Source organism: Oxyura jamaicensis, chromosome 1 (assembly GCF_011077185.1).
Source record: "Oxyura jamaicensis isolate SHBP4307 breed ruddy duck chromosome 1, BPBGC_Ojam_1.0, whole genome shotgun sequence".
Lineage (NCBI taxonomy): Eukaryota > Metazoa > Chordata > Aves > Anseriformes > Anatidae > Oxyura > Oxyura jamaicensis.
Window position 1 is genome coordinate 108015491 of NC_048893.1, and position 13383 is coordinate 108028873.

General features: G+C 50.8%; 1 protein-coding gene across 4 annotated transcripts in view; it reads right to left on the minus strand.

The window, feature by feature from the left end:
• The window catches only part of TIAM1 (TIAM Rac1 associated GEF 1), a 147015-nt gene that overhangs the window by 119078 nt on the left and 14554 nt on the right, over nt 1-13383 (minus strand). For all 4 annotated transcript variants that reach the window (XM_035315597.1, XM_035315594.1, XM_035315598.1 and 1 more), the window contains exon 2: nt 9534-9593. The gene's annotated coding sequence lies outside the window, so the exon portion shown is untranslated. The remainder of the gene's footprint in view (nt 1-9533; nt 9594-13383) is intronic.

Sequence of the window (13383 nt, forward strand, 5' to 3'; positions counted from 1 at the left end):
GACCTCTTGGTGGGTAAGGAATTGGCTGGATGGTCACACTCAAAGAGCTGCGGTCAATGCTCAACGTCCAAGTGGAGATCAGTGACGAGTGGTGTTCCTCGGGGGTTGGTATTGGGACTGGTGGTGTTTAACTCGTTTGTTAAAGGAAGGACCTTGCAGTTGACACACTGAAGGGAAGGGATGCCAGCCAGAGGGACCTGGGTAGGCTTGAGAGGTAGGCCCATGCAAACCTCATAAGCCTCAAAAATCTCAAAAAAAGAGGCCAAGTGCAAGGTCTTGCACCTGGGTTGGGGCACTCCCACACACAAATACAGGCTGACCAGAGAATGGATTGAGAGCAGCTCTGAGGAAAAGGCCTTGGGGGTGTTGGTTGATGAGAAGCTCGACATGAGCCAGCAATGTGTGCTTGCAGGCCAGAAAGCCAACCGTATCCTGGGCTGCATCAAAAGCAGCGTGGCCAGCAGGGCGAGGGAGGTGATTTTCCCCCTCTGCTCTGCTCTTCTGAGACCCCACGTGGAGCACTGCCTTCAGCACTGGGGCCCCAGCACAAGAAGGACATGGATCTGTTAGAATGAGTCCAGAGGAGGGCCATGAGGATGATGAAAGGGCTGGTGCACCTCTCCTGTGAAGACAGCCTGAGGGAGTTGGGGTTGTTCAGCCTGGAGAAGAGAAGGCTCTGGGGAGACCTTACAGCGGCTTTCCAGTGCCTAGAGGGGGCCTGCAGGAAAGCTGGGGAGGGACTCTCTGTCAGGGGGTGTAGTGATAGGACAAGGGGTAATGGCTTTAAACTATAAATGGGTAAACTTAGATTAGCTATAAGGGAGAAGTCATTTACTCAGAGGGTGGTGAGGCCCTGGCACAGGCTGCCCAGAGAAGCTGTGGATGCCCCATCCCTGGAGGTGTTCAAGGCCAGGCTGGATGGGGCTTTGGGCAACCTGGTCTGGTGGGAGGTGTCCCTGCCCATGGCAGAGTGTTGGAATTAGATGGTCTTTAAGGTCTCCTACAAGCCAATCCATTCAGCGATGAAATGTAGCTCCAAACTTTACCAGTCATCCAGCTGCATGCAGACAATACATATACCTCTATAAACACAGGATTAATATCTTTAAAAGAGGCCTGCTCCTGGCCATCCAGCCTCAGGAAAACACCCACAGTTGTGAAGTTGTTCTGGACATACACACAAGCATGTGTGCACACGTACCCTGAGGCCGCTACGGGCTCCTGCAGCCCCCCGCACCGGTGGGGCTCACAGGGTGCACGAGCCGTGCAGCAGTGCTTGCTCAGGGCTGGGCACTGCCACGTGGCACAACAGCCCACAAGAGCTTACCGAAATGGGGACCGCTTCCTTTTTTGACGAGAGGGATCAAGGAGGAACATTTTATTCAAGAAGTGTAATCCAAACACCTCCTCTCATTTCTCTGAAAGAAACTACGCAGTGGCTGCTGTCATTTTCTTGCTACATTCTGACACGCTTCTGCCACGTCGCTGCCAATGGTTTTAATTTGTTGGAAAAAATCAGTTCACAGTGAGTGACAAGCTGTACACTGGTAGTGATGCTGTCAGGTGATGGGTATCGTAGGTTTACATTAGTTGTCAAAATTCTTCAACACTAAAAATAGGAATCACGAGCTTTTGGATTCACAACACTGAAGTATTAAACATACGGGATACTCACAGCTTCAAAGAGCCCTAATCCACTCAGAGACAGGGAAACCCAGCAACACATGACATACAGCAAAGGTCTCTGATCTTTACCGATTTTCGGAAGAAAAAATAAGCACGCTGCCATATGAGATTTCGTAACAGCCCAGACCAAAGTAAAGACAAGATGCTACTGCAACGTGAAATAAAATAGCGCAGTATGGGATGCAAACATGCATACAGGAAGGCAGAAAGGCAAGCTTAGAGGGAAAGAGAGAAAAAAAATGCACCTTGGCATCCCACATCATGGTCCAGACCCCACTGAAAGCGACGGCAGAGATCTCCCTGTTGCAGCAGTTTTCAGCCCTAGGTCTCTGGACACCTTCCCGGGGTCCACAGGAGGGGCAGCTCCGCATTCCCGGAACGGATGAGCCGACCCAGCCACCAGCCAGCCTGCTGCCAACAAGCGGGGAAAGCTCCTCCTTCCCCTTCTCCCACCCTTCTCCTACCTCATGCCCAGCCATGTGCTGCCACAGCTTCATCCCACGCTGCTCTCCCCTCGCAGAGCACAGCCCCATCACCAGCTTCCCAGCAAATTAGCCCCCGCCGCTCTCCCTGCACCCAAAACCCTGCCTGGCTCCCAGGAGGCGCATGCAAGAAAAGGGACAGAGCCACGAGGCTGGGGAAGGACAGGAAAGCCCAGGAGATGCAAGCAGGTTGCTAAAGGCTAACGTTTCTATACAAGGGATAACTTGGCCCCAAAGAGCAACCTGCTGATGGAAACATATCTTGCAGCAAGTCACCCAACGGGAAGGTTTGTAATTATTCAGGCTTTATTTTGCCCGCTGCAAATTCCGTAGCATCCCTGTGCTTCAGCACACTGTTTTTGCCACACGGCATGAGCCAGACACCAGCAGCTGAACTGCACCGAGAGAAATCCAAGCACTGCAAGGCATCACTGGCTGCACGTCTCCGTGCCCTGGTGAGATGGAAGGTGCGGGGCCAACCTCCACCTGCCCTGCAGGCAAAGGGACATTGCACCGGAAAGGCCTAACCCCAACAAGGTCATTGTTACGGGTACGATGGCATACAAGGGGAAACGAAATAAAAAAGAGAGAAACCATTTACCAACCAAATCTTGTTTATTCATCCCAGCTTGCTTGTTCCATCTGAGTCACCAAGATGACTAGCACAGGCAGAGTTGTCCCTGTATTAGGCCAATATTTATAGCAGAAAGAAAATGAAGCATCGTAAGGAATCACTAATTAGATGTTATCACAACACTGTGTAGAACTGAAGTAGCACTCCAACGTGCTTTATAAATAATTAACAAACTAACTTTCATAATACCCCTGTGAGGCAAGCATTATCCCCGTCTTCCACGCGGCCAAGAGGAAAGCAAGTGGTTTGCTCACGGCCACGGTCCGTGAGCGGAGGCAGGGTTATAACCGATGGTGCTGCCTGCGGGGAGAGCTCACCCTGCTGCTCCCCAGCGCCGCCGCCATCCTTCCCCCATCCTCCCTGCCCTGCCAGCAGGGACAAACTCCCTCCAACGCCGCCTCACCCCGCACAGGAGCCCCCGAGGGCCGTCATGCGTTGGGACAGGGGAGCAGGGATGGAGGGGTGGGGTGGAAATCATGCCACCCGCAACGGGCTCGAAGGAAACGGCTCTGCGAGACTTCCCCTTTCCTAGATCCCCTTTCCAGACGCAGCCAGGAGGCCAACTGAGCGCGCTGGCTGCACGCTTCCGCTAACTCCACTGGCACAAGACCCAGAGGTGACCGAGGGCACTTTGCTCCTCCGAACTCCCCACAGGACTCTGAAATTGAGGATGCTCTTCCAGAGCTGCCCACGCAGCCCAAAGCAGGCTCTGGCAAGGAGGCCAGCTCTGAGAGCTCCCAGCCCTGCCCCACGGCCCCGGCTTTGCCCGTGCTGTAGATGCAGGCTCACGGCACGGCTTCTCATCGCCTGCTCCCCCCTGTGAAGTGCTCCCGAGACCCTCCGCACCAAAAACAGCACAAACGGCACAGAAACGTGAGCAGCTGCCTTTGCTTTCTGCCGGATGCACGTTAAGAAAGTAGGCAGAACTGCAGCTATTTTAGACCAGCCGCATAAAAATAAAAGATGCTGCTTGACTGTGCGTGCTCTCATTTTTAGACAACAAGCTCCAATTTACTTCTTTTTTCCTTCAAATCCTTGTAGCCAGCTGGTAAACAAACCCCCCTGAATGTCCTTGCAATGCAAAGAAGCCCCAGCCTGGTCTGAACCTTACCGTAGCAGAGCACCACGCAGGAATTACAGAGTCTGGCTAATCCCTCCCTCTCGGGGAGCCTGGTGCTGACAGCCTTCTCATCCAGCCTGATCCACAGCCCTCCAATGCAAGCAGAGATCTTGTCTTCAGACTCTGCCCAGAGGGTTAGCACCGCTGGCTTGCAGAGGATGACTCAAGGTTATAAATACCACAACTGGCCAGCACAACTGGACCCGCCACCGCCGGGACACCTCCGAGATTTAAGGAGATCTGCCAGCTTTATGCCTGAGTGCCTTCGCTTTCTCTGCTTTGCCAGCTAACTTGCCCTAGCTACTTTAGGGGCCTTTTTCCCCTTTTACAGGCCCATATCAAGCCATTTAATTGAAAGACAAACACGATTTTATCAGAAAGTACTTGCTATATTTTTACTTTTCCTTTTTATACTCACCTTGTTCATTGCAACGACGTTTTACCACCCATTTGTTTGCCATTGCTGAGCTCCTCAAAACGAGTAAACCTTTACCTTCAAGGCCTGGCTTGTCTCTGCCTACGGCTGCTGCCAAGTGCTGCACCCCTCTTAACGGTGCCCGTGCTGTGTTCGCGTACGCTGTGTCGCAGTGGTCATAAGCTGAATCACCGCCAGCTTTCTCTGAAGACGTGCAGATCTTCGCCATGAAGACGCTCGAGGTGAAAAGCGAAGCAGGATCACGTTGCTCACAGAGGCTGTGCAGGCTCCAAGCTCAGAGGTTTCCAAGATCCACCTGGAGAAAGCCCTGAGCACCCCGGTCTGATCCCGCAGCTGGCCCTGCTTTGGGCAGGGGGTTGGACCGGAGACTTCCCCCAGGTATCCCTTCCCACCTGAGCGACTCTGTGACTCACCAACCCCAACGCTGCCAAACAATTATACATCAAATGCTCCGGGCCACGTCTGGCAGAGGGGGCAAAGCTCCGTGTCAAGAGGACATCAGCCTTTCATCAGTGTTTGGCCCACCCTGCTGTGCTGCCTTGAAGCTTCCTCGCAGCTCGTGGAAGGATTTGATCCAGTCGAACCATGCCGATGACAGCGACAGACACACAAGAGAACAAGTCTGGAGGACTTCTGCACATAGCGTGGAGGCCAAGAGCAACGCACAGCAGAGGCATGCTGAGAGAGGATAGCATTTGGAAATGCCACTGGTGCATTTTGCTTTGAAATGCTTCAGAATTACAGGAAATTGTTCAGACTCCCCCGTTAAGAAAACAAGAAACTGAGAAGCATGACCAGGAAACGCTGTTTAAGTATTGGCTCTTTTTTTGTGGTTAGCAGACAAGGAAAAGAGATGCAGGAAAAAAAGGAGGAGGAAAGCATGAAGCAACTGGAAGTGTCTTCTCTGAACCGTGGTCTGAAGTTTTTCACTTTCTCTTGGTATCAGTAAATTTAACAGAAAATTAAGCGTCTCCAAATCTTGTTCTGAAAAGTATTTGGGAGAAGGCCACAGCTTGTTACAGACAAAGCAGGCAAAGAGTAGGATCTGTGATTCTCAAACAATGTCCTTGCTCCTGTAAGCCCACTAAGTAATCCCAAATCGGTGGCGACCCTCAGAGACGATACGTAAGTATATACAGAGAGTCACAGAATCATGGAATGTCCCGAGTTGGAAGGGCCCCATAAGGACCATCAGGTCCAACTCCTGGCACCGCACAGGTCTACCCAAAAGTTTAGACCATGTGATGTTAGACACTCACCTTTGGAAGACCTGCACCTTAGAGCTGACCTGAGCCTGCAGCCACTAACCCCACTGCCACTTGACCTCCACTTCATACTTGTGATTAAATACAGCGTTTGGAAGTCCGACTGCAGCGCTGCCTGCTCTCGGTGCACCAAGTGTAAGGAGCTCTAGGAGATACCAGTGATTTAGGACAGATGCTCCTCGGCAAAAATCTGACCGAAGGTGTTTCTCCCCCCACCTCCTGTCCTATTCCTATTCCCTCTCCCATAAAAACGTGATTAATATCCACATAATTCCATGTGGAATGGCTGCATGCTATAAACAGCAGCAGGTAGGTATTGCACTGGCAATAAATGAAGCAATGGAGAACACAGAAGTCCATTGCAGAGCAGTACGGTAGCTTGATGTAATCAGTTGCATTACTTGCACAAAACCAATAACCAGATATCGTAAGCTGAAGTATATCAGGAAAGCTGCACTTGAAGAAATTGCTTTTATAGCCCAGGACAACTTCTCCCGGTACAGCCACGCTCAGCAGATAAGGGAACTCTTCAGTGATCACGTTCCACATTTGGGGGTTCCTTATCTGGAGGTGAGCCGAGGTCAGGCCAAGTGAATTTGGGTGACGCAGGTGGGCCTCACAGCACATCCATCGGCTGCAGCCAAGGGGAGCCTCCTGCGTCAACCACAGATGAATGGAAGCTCTGGAAAGACCCCTGCAAAAGCAGGATAAAAGCCATGGAAGGCCAAAGGTCTCCTGCAACCTTCCCATGAGGTGATCCCACAGCGCAAGTGATCCAGCGCCACTCCAGGAAGAGTCCTCTTCTTCAGTTCTGCCCCACTCTCCGCACAGGTCCTTGGGGCAGGTATCACCTGGGGCACCATCTTTCAGGACACAACTGAAGAAGCTCTGAAGTCCACAGCAAAAAAGCACAGCCCCATAGCTGGGAGGCAAGTGTTAATCAGGGATGTCAATCGATCGCTGGACTTTGGAGGGAAGAATCCTAATGCCATGGTTCCCTGAGGCCCTGAGAGCTCAACGGGTTCCAAGATACCTCCTTGCCACATCAAAAATAACACGGATAGACAACAAAAAGAACAAAAACTAGTAAATCCACCAGGCTTCCAAATATTTTCAGGGAAGTTTGATGGGTTAACTCCTTCCCAACACATTTTAAGCTAAAAGGTCTCAATCTGTCTCTTTGCAGCCAGCAAACACCGTAATGGAAGCTCCGGTTAACCTCAAATGCAAGGCTATGCTCAAGCCTAACGCAGATCTCTGCAGCACGCTCAGAAGGGCAGAGACCAAAGAGCAGGGAACTTTGCAAAATGTTTCTTAAACTTCAGTCAGCCTTCAGCAGAGAACAAAGGAGGTGGGAAGCGGCTGCCTTCCCAGCACTGGGACAAACTGTCCCAATGCACTGGCAAGAAGAGATGATTTCAGATCATGGTAGGAAGCACCAGGCTGCAAAAGAAGTTCTCCCTTCTATGTCAAAGCCTCCAAAGCTCCAGTACTGGTGGAAAGCTGATCACCACACTTACAGATTTTGGTACCCAGGAGTGAGTGGGGACTTACTGTTGTTACCTGAACAGGCACAGAAAGCTGGTGAGATTGCTGCTGACCAGTTCTCTGGTGCAGATGGGCAGTCAGAAGCCCTGGGAGATAACAAAGAATCGTGCCTAAGGACGTGTAGGTGGCCATATCCATGCGAGCACCTTTCAACTCATCACATCCAACAAGCTTCTTTCATTAAAATAAGCGTGTACACTGGCCATATTCGTACCACAGAGCTTCCCGTAAGTAAAGGGCAGCAAGATCTCTGCTGCACCTTTATTAAACGCAGTGTCACCAGGCTGGGCTTTCCGTCAAAATACTTGTATTCAGGTGCTACTACAGCTGTGGCTGTAATTTCATGCCATCTGAACCAACCCTTCCCCACCCAGAGGGAAGGGATGTGCATGCCCTTCCTACACACCTGATGTCAGCCCTGCAGCGCTCTCCCTCACCAACCTGGGTGCCAGCTCCAGGCCTCAGACAGGTAAGACAGCTCTGCCTGAGAACTCGGCAAAAAATCCACGTCGTTCGGTTTTAATTTCACCAGGTTCATCGTCGATCTTTTTGTGGTCAGACTGACCCACGGGGCAGCTGAATGAGCCCCAGGAGAGCACATGGAAGGGCAGCAGAGGAGGGAGACCTCCCCCTGCAGCCAGGAGGGCTGATTGCCCTACTGAGGGGTCGCGTGAAGCCCAAGTCTCTGGAGGCGATGTTGGCCCTCGTGGCCCTGGTTAAAAGGACTGTGCCTCTACCACACCGCAGCAAAGCACACCAGGGAAATGGAGCAAACCTAGAGCTACCCGGGTGAGCTCCATACGGTTTATATGCTGGATCAGCACCTTGGGTTGATTCAAAACCCGCCTGGCGATGCGGCTGTGTGGCAGGGCAGGAACACCCCGAGCTGGAAGTGCCAAAGACTTGTTACAAAACCCAAGCCATACACAAGCATGAGAATGTCCCACATATTATCCCCCACCACACACCAAAAAAAAATGAATTAACTTTTGGGTTTGCTGTGAATGGTGAAGCACCTTTCCGAGCAGCAGCCCTTTTGACGATAGTCACTATTTGATATGATGGAATGGTAGAGAAAGGCAAAGAGAAGGAAAAGAAAACCGTTCACATTATTCTCATTGTTTTTTTAGATGCACTGTCAGTCTATACCCCAATAAATGTCTATGCATCTCTTTATAACATAAATGTCAGCCTTGCGGTGAACTGGAACCTCGGGATTACTGCACTGGCAGAATTAACATATTCCACATAAAAAACATTTCATTATCCACTGTACGCACTTTCACTCCAGGGAAACTGGAAATACCACCCAATTTCACTATTGTTTTCTGTTAACAGACCGACAGTCTCGCCATGTATCCACACACGGGGACATTCGGTTTGATGATATACCAGTTTCATTCTTCTTTCTCTACAACGCTGTCATTTTTTTATACCTTTTTTTTTTTTTTCTGTTAGTTCTGTTTTTGCCTTTATAAATGTGCCACACTACAAAATTACTTACTTGAAAAAACTTACCCTGGAACAAACACAAAACAGGGCACATTTGTCAAGCTGAAAACATATCAGAAGGAACCCGTGGTGCTCTCGGCAATAAGGGTGGAGGGCAGTTCGGAGGTAAGAAAACCTCAGACACAATAGACAAGGCTCCAACACATTTATGCACACACTAGGGTCCACGGTCAATAACGATGCACTTGAGAACTGAATCTGTTCCCTTCTGTGGCTTAAACTCACTGTATTTTTCCTTCCCGCTCGTAGGCTGGGCTGGCTGTAAACTCAAAGATTTGCATAAGCCACAGATTTTGTCTGTCTCTTTGAAAGGTCAAAAATTAGAAGCAGTACAAACAAACACACATGACAAATAGGCCAGCTGGCAGCAATTTGGAGTGACCACATGGAGGAAGTGTGGAAGAGAATAAGGGCAGGATAGGAACCTTTAAGAGCCTGGGTCTTACATATATATTGCAACTTACAGGCTGCCTCAGGGGAGTTTTATTATTATTTTTTAATCAGCTTTGTATCTTTGCAAAGATTAGTGACCAGCTACCCAGATTTAGTGCTGCCATGGTCCTATAAACATTTCCAAATATACGTTCTTTGATAAAAGATGCAGCTGCTAGCACTATTTTTCACATAAACATTTCACTATGCATTACATTGCATATTACAAAGAAGTCTTTGCATTTTTATTCCTAGGAGACCACTCGCTCTCTGCTGCAGGCTATGGGGCATCGCCCTGGGACTGAGAAAGGAAGGGGGACACGAGCACAGTGGGGGGGGGAATAGCAGCTGCAAATGGATGCACGACTAAGACTGTTTAAAAAAAAAAACAACAAAAACCACTAGGGTTGTTACTCACATTGGGGCGTCACAGAAGTAAGGAGGAAGGTTGGGAACCATTTGTTGTCCCGCGTAGCTCCTGGAATGGAAAAGAAAGATTAAGAGGTCAGCTTCAAAGAGCCAGCCAGCCAGCTGCACAGCTGGCGTTAATCCGCCTGACCCTCATTACCTGCAACAGGCCTCTGCCAAACTTTGGCAGCCAAAGAGCTAGCCAGATTTTTATGACTAACATCATCGCGACCTATTAATGCAGGGGGGGAATAATTCAAGTCCAAATTGCTTCTCGCTATTTGCTGCCGTTTGTGTTTTGCCGGAGCCACGAAACCCAATTAAGTCGGTTCCACTTTTGTTCCCAGTCAGTTTACTCCGGGCGCTCACGGCTGCAGTTGCAAATCCTGCAGGGAACGTTTACTTATTTAAAAGCAGCTCTTTCCACCGGACTCCGGTTTAATTAATTGCACCATTTCTATCGATCTCGAGTTTTATAGAAAGCCTGGCTCTAGCTGGCATGTTGTCAGCAAAATGAAATCAGGGAGCCAAACGTGGTTTAGACAGGCTCTCAAAAAGCAATGAGCGGAAAGCACTGACATAGGTTTCAAGGAGCAAATGAAAACGCATCTTAAAAATAAGGCTTTAAAACACTTGTCTAGCCAAAGTAGCAAGGGGCCGCCCATCCCCAGCAGTCATCATCACCGCGTGCTGCTCGGGGAGCGGAGGTGTGAGCTGACTGACGGCGTCCCGAGCTATCACCCGGCTGTGATCGCTCCTTTCAAACCCAGTCCCCTAGGTGATGTAACACCACCAGGCATCCCTCAAATAAATACACCTCCCTCCCAACCTGCAGAGCAATTTCCATCCAAGTGAGCCAACTTGTACCGGGGTTTAATGCTCTCTCCACTGCATCCCCCCTCCACCAAGGAAATCTGTGCCCTCTGCTGTAGGAACACAGTTAATCTCCGCAAGCAGATGTCAGCCTCCAGAGCTGAGAAAATGACTTTGTTCTTCAGGAGCAGGGAATTTAAAATGCACCAAGTTGCAATGCCCTGATGAATATGGTAACTTAAACCCAGAAAGGAAGCACCTGCTTGCTGAACAGCCGCCTAATTAAAGCCCCGCTGCTGCTGCACGTGTTCCCAACTCAACGTGAGCGGCCTCTCGCTGGTTAACAACAGACTGGCCACGGCCAAACAGCTACGAGGCAAAAAAGGAGCGGAGGGAGCTGCTGAGAGCAAACCCCTCACGCCTCTTGTGTCGAGAGGAACCTTCTCAGGCCAGGGCTGATCCCTGTGGGCTCAGACCTGCAGAGAAGGTGGCCAAAGCCACCATGAGAAGACACGTGGGTGCGGGGCTGGAGGGAACACGCGGCCCCCACCGGCCTGCTGGCAGGAGGCCAGCTTGCCCCCCGGAGGCAGATTTGGGGCCCAGGTCCAGGTCTGAGCTGCGCGGCCCCGCCGCTGGAAGAAATGTGCTTCCCCCTCGCCACGCTGTGGTTACGGGAAGGCGCCGGCAAGCTGCGGCTAAAGCGCGGCGTCCTCCCATTCGTTCACACCAGCGCTGGCACGGAACGAAAAAGGGAAAAAAAAAAACACACACGAAAAGACTATTTTCAAGCAATAAAGTAAACAAAAATAAAAGCCGAGAACACCAGGGAGCGATCAGCCTGCGGGCAGGCTTAGCAACCACAACCACAAAAGGCAAGATGATGCAGCGATCCCCCTGACCAAGATGAAAATAAAGCGAGCCGAAGGCATCAAGGCCGGAGCAGAGGCTGGAAATCGCCTGGTGGCCGGTGCCAGCTCCTTCACCACCCTTCTGCAACCACGTTGGTCAACATCTTGTGGGGGGAGAGGAGAAGCAGAGGTGAGAGCAGAGGAACCTGTGAGGTGGGCCCAGGGCAGGGCTCTGCGCTTGGGGAGCTCCCTTACAGCCACCCCGACGTCTGCTCTCTCAGCAGAGCCAGGTTTTCAGAAAGGAACATTTCCAGCGTAAACACTGCCCCTCTTCCTCCAGAGCCGCCACATCTCCTCCGCTCGCTCCTCGGCCTGGCCTCGCTGCCCACACAGCTGCCCCGCCGCCTCCTCCCTCGGTGCTTCCTTCCTGAGGGGCTGAGGAGCCCAGGCGGCAGACAGGTGGGCCACGAACCACACCAAGCAGACCCCGGGCTTCTCAAAAAATTAAACACGACATGCTTGGGCGTGTAAATTAACCACAGTTCTGCCAGAAGACCTCTAAGCAGTTTTCTTACCTGTGTATTTCGTGTATGAATAACCTGTGGTACCTCACTACATTAAGGTCAGGGCACTCCTGCCTTCTCCAGACGGGATTCCCCTCAGTGGGGCTCCAGCCTTCTCAGGGACCCGTTTTGTCTCATCTACGAAAGCCTTTTCTTTTCTTTTGCTATTCCAGAAGTCTGTAGTGAAACCCACGAATCTCCAACAACCACCGTAAATCCCCAGCCCGTGTTCTGATTTAAGAGTGGCCGTGACAGCGCGGTATCGCCACCCTGTACTTATCCTTGCAAACATGTAACTCCAATTCTACAATCCTATTACATGTGCTCCTAGCATTTGTACAGAGAAGATTTAGCCCTGAGCTCTCCATTGCTTTATCTCTTTGCGTGCTTGCCAGAAATTATCTCGGGCTATAGACAGGTCACATCCAAATGCTTCTCCTATCTTGCTGCAAATCTGGAAAGAAAAGCAACCGTCACGTAGCCGGCACTACGCTGTCAAGCTCCCTAGCTCAGTTTTTAATAGCCACCCCTACGGCATGTCATGGAAAGAGCTGGTTACACTATTTCCCTAAAATCCTGTCTCTAAGCGATGCTATCAAAAAGACAACTTACGTTACCGAGGGGCTCCTTGACCCCTTCCCGAGGTGGCAGGGCAGGAGGAACCCCGTCACACCTCTAAGGACAGGAGCTTCCAAGCACAGAGACAGCAAAGGGAAAAAAACAGGGCTATGGAGCTGGTGAAGGGCCTGGAGCACAAGTCCTGTGAGGAGCGGCTGAGGGAACTGGGGTTGTTTGGTCTGGGGAAGAGGCTCAGGGGAGACCTCATTGCTCTCTGCAACTACCTGAAAGGAAGGTGTGGGGAGCTGGGGGTCGGCCTCTTCTCACAGGTAACTAGTGCTAGGACAAGAGGGAATGGCCTCCAGTTGCACCAGGGGAGGTTCAGGTTGGAAATGAGGAGACATTTCTTCTCAAAACGAGCAGTCAGGCACAGGGACTGGTTGCCCAGGGAGGTGGTGGAGTCACCGTCCCTGGGGGTGTTTAAGGAAAGGTTGGACTTGGAGGTTGGACGTGGTGGTTAGGGACACGGTTTAGTGGGTGACAGTGGTAGTAGGTGTGTGGTTGGACCACATGATCATGGAGGTATTTTCCAACTTTAATGATTCTATGAAAATGAGGGGGAAGGAAGAAATATGTACTGAGATGGAAAAAAACACTCCTATATTTCAGTGGCTTGCCCCAAAACTTGGAGGTGGGGTGCTAGGGTACAAGCACAGCAGCCCAGGAGGCTGCTGGCAGGGGGAATCATCCTGCCCTGCCTCTCTTGCCTCTTGCTCTGATCCCCCCAACCCCACGTGGACCTTCTTGACTTAGGGACATCACCAGCTGACCGTGGCTTTGCTGTGCCTGACACTATTTACACAAACTCATTGCTTTTGTCAGCAAGCCGAGCCGCTGTATACCTCTCTCCATACCTCAACAAAATACCCACCTGTTCCAGAAGAAATTGAGAGAGAAAACATTTCTGTTTCATTTATTCCAAGTTCCTACAGGCTTAATCTCCACCATACACGTTCACATTTCTTGAATCACCTCCAATGCCTAATGCCAAAACCCTGTTTTAATGCTGCCTTGCCAT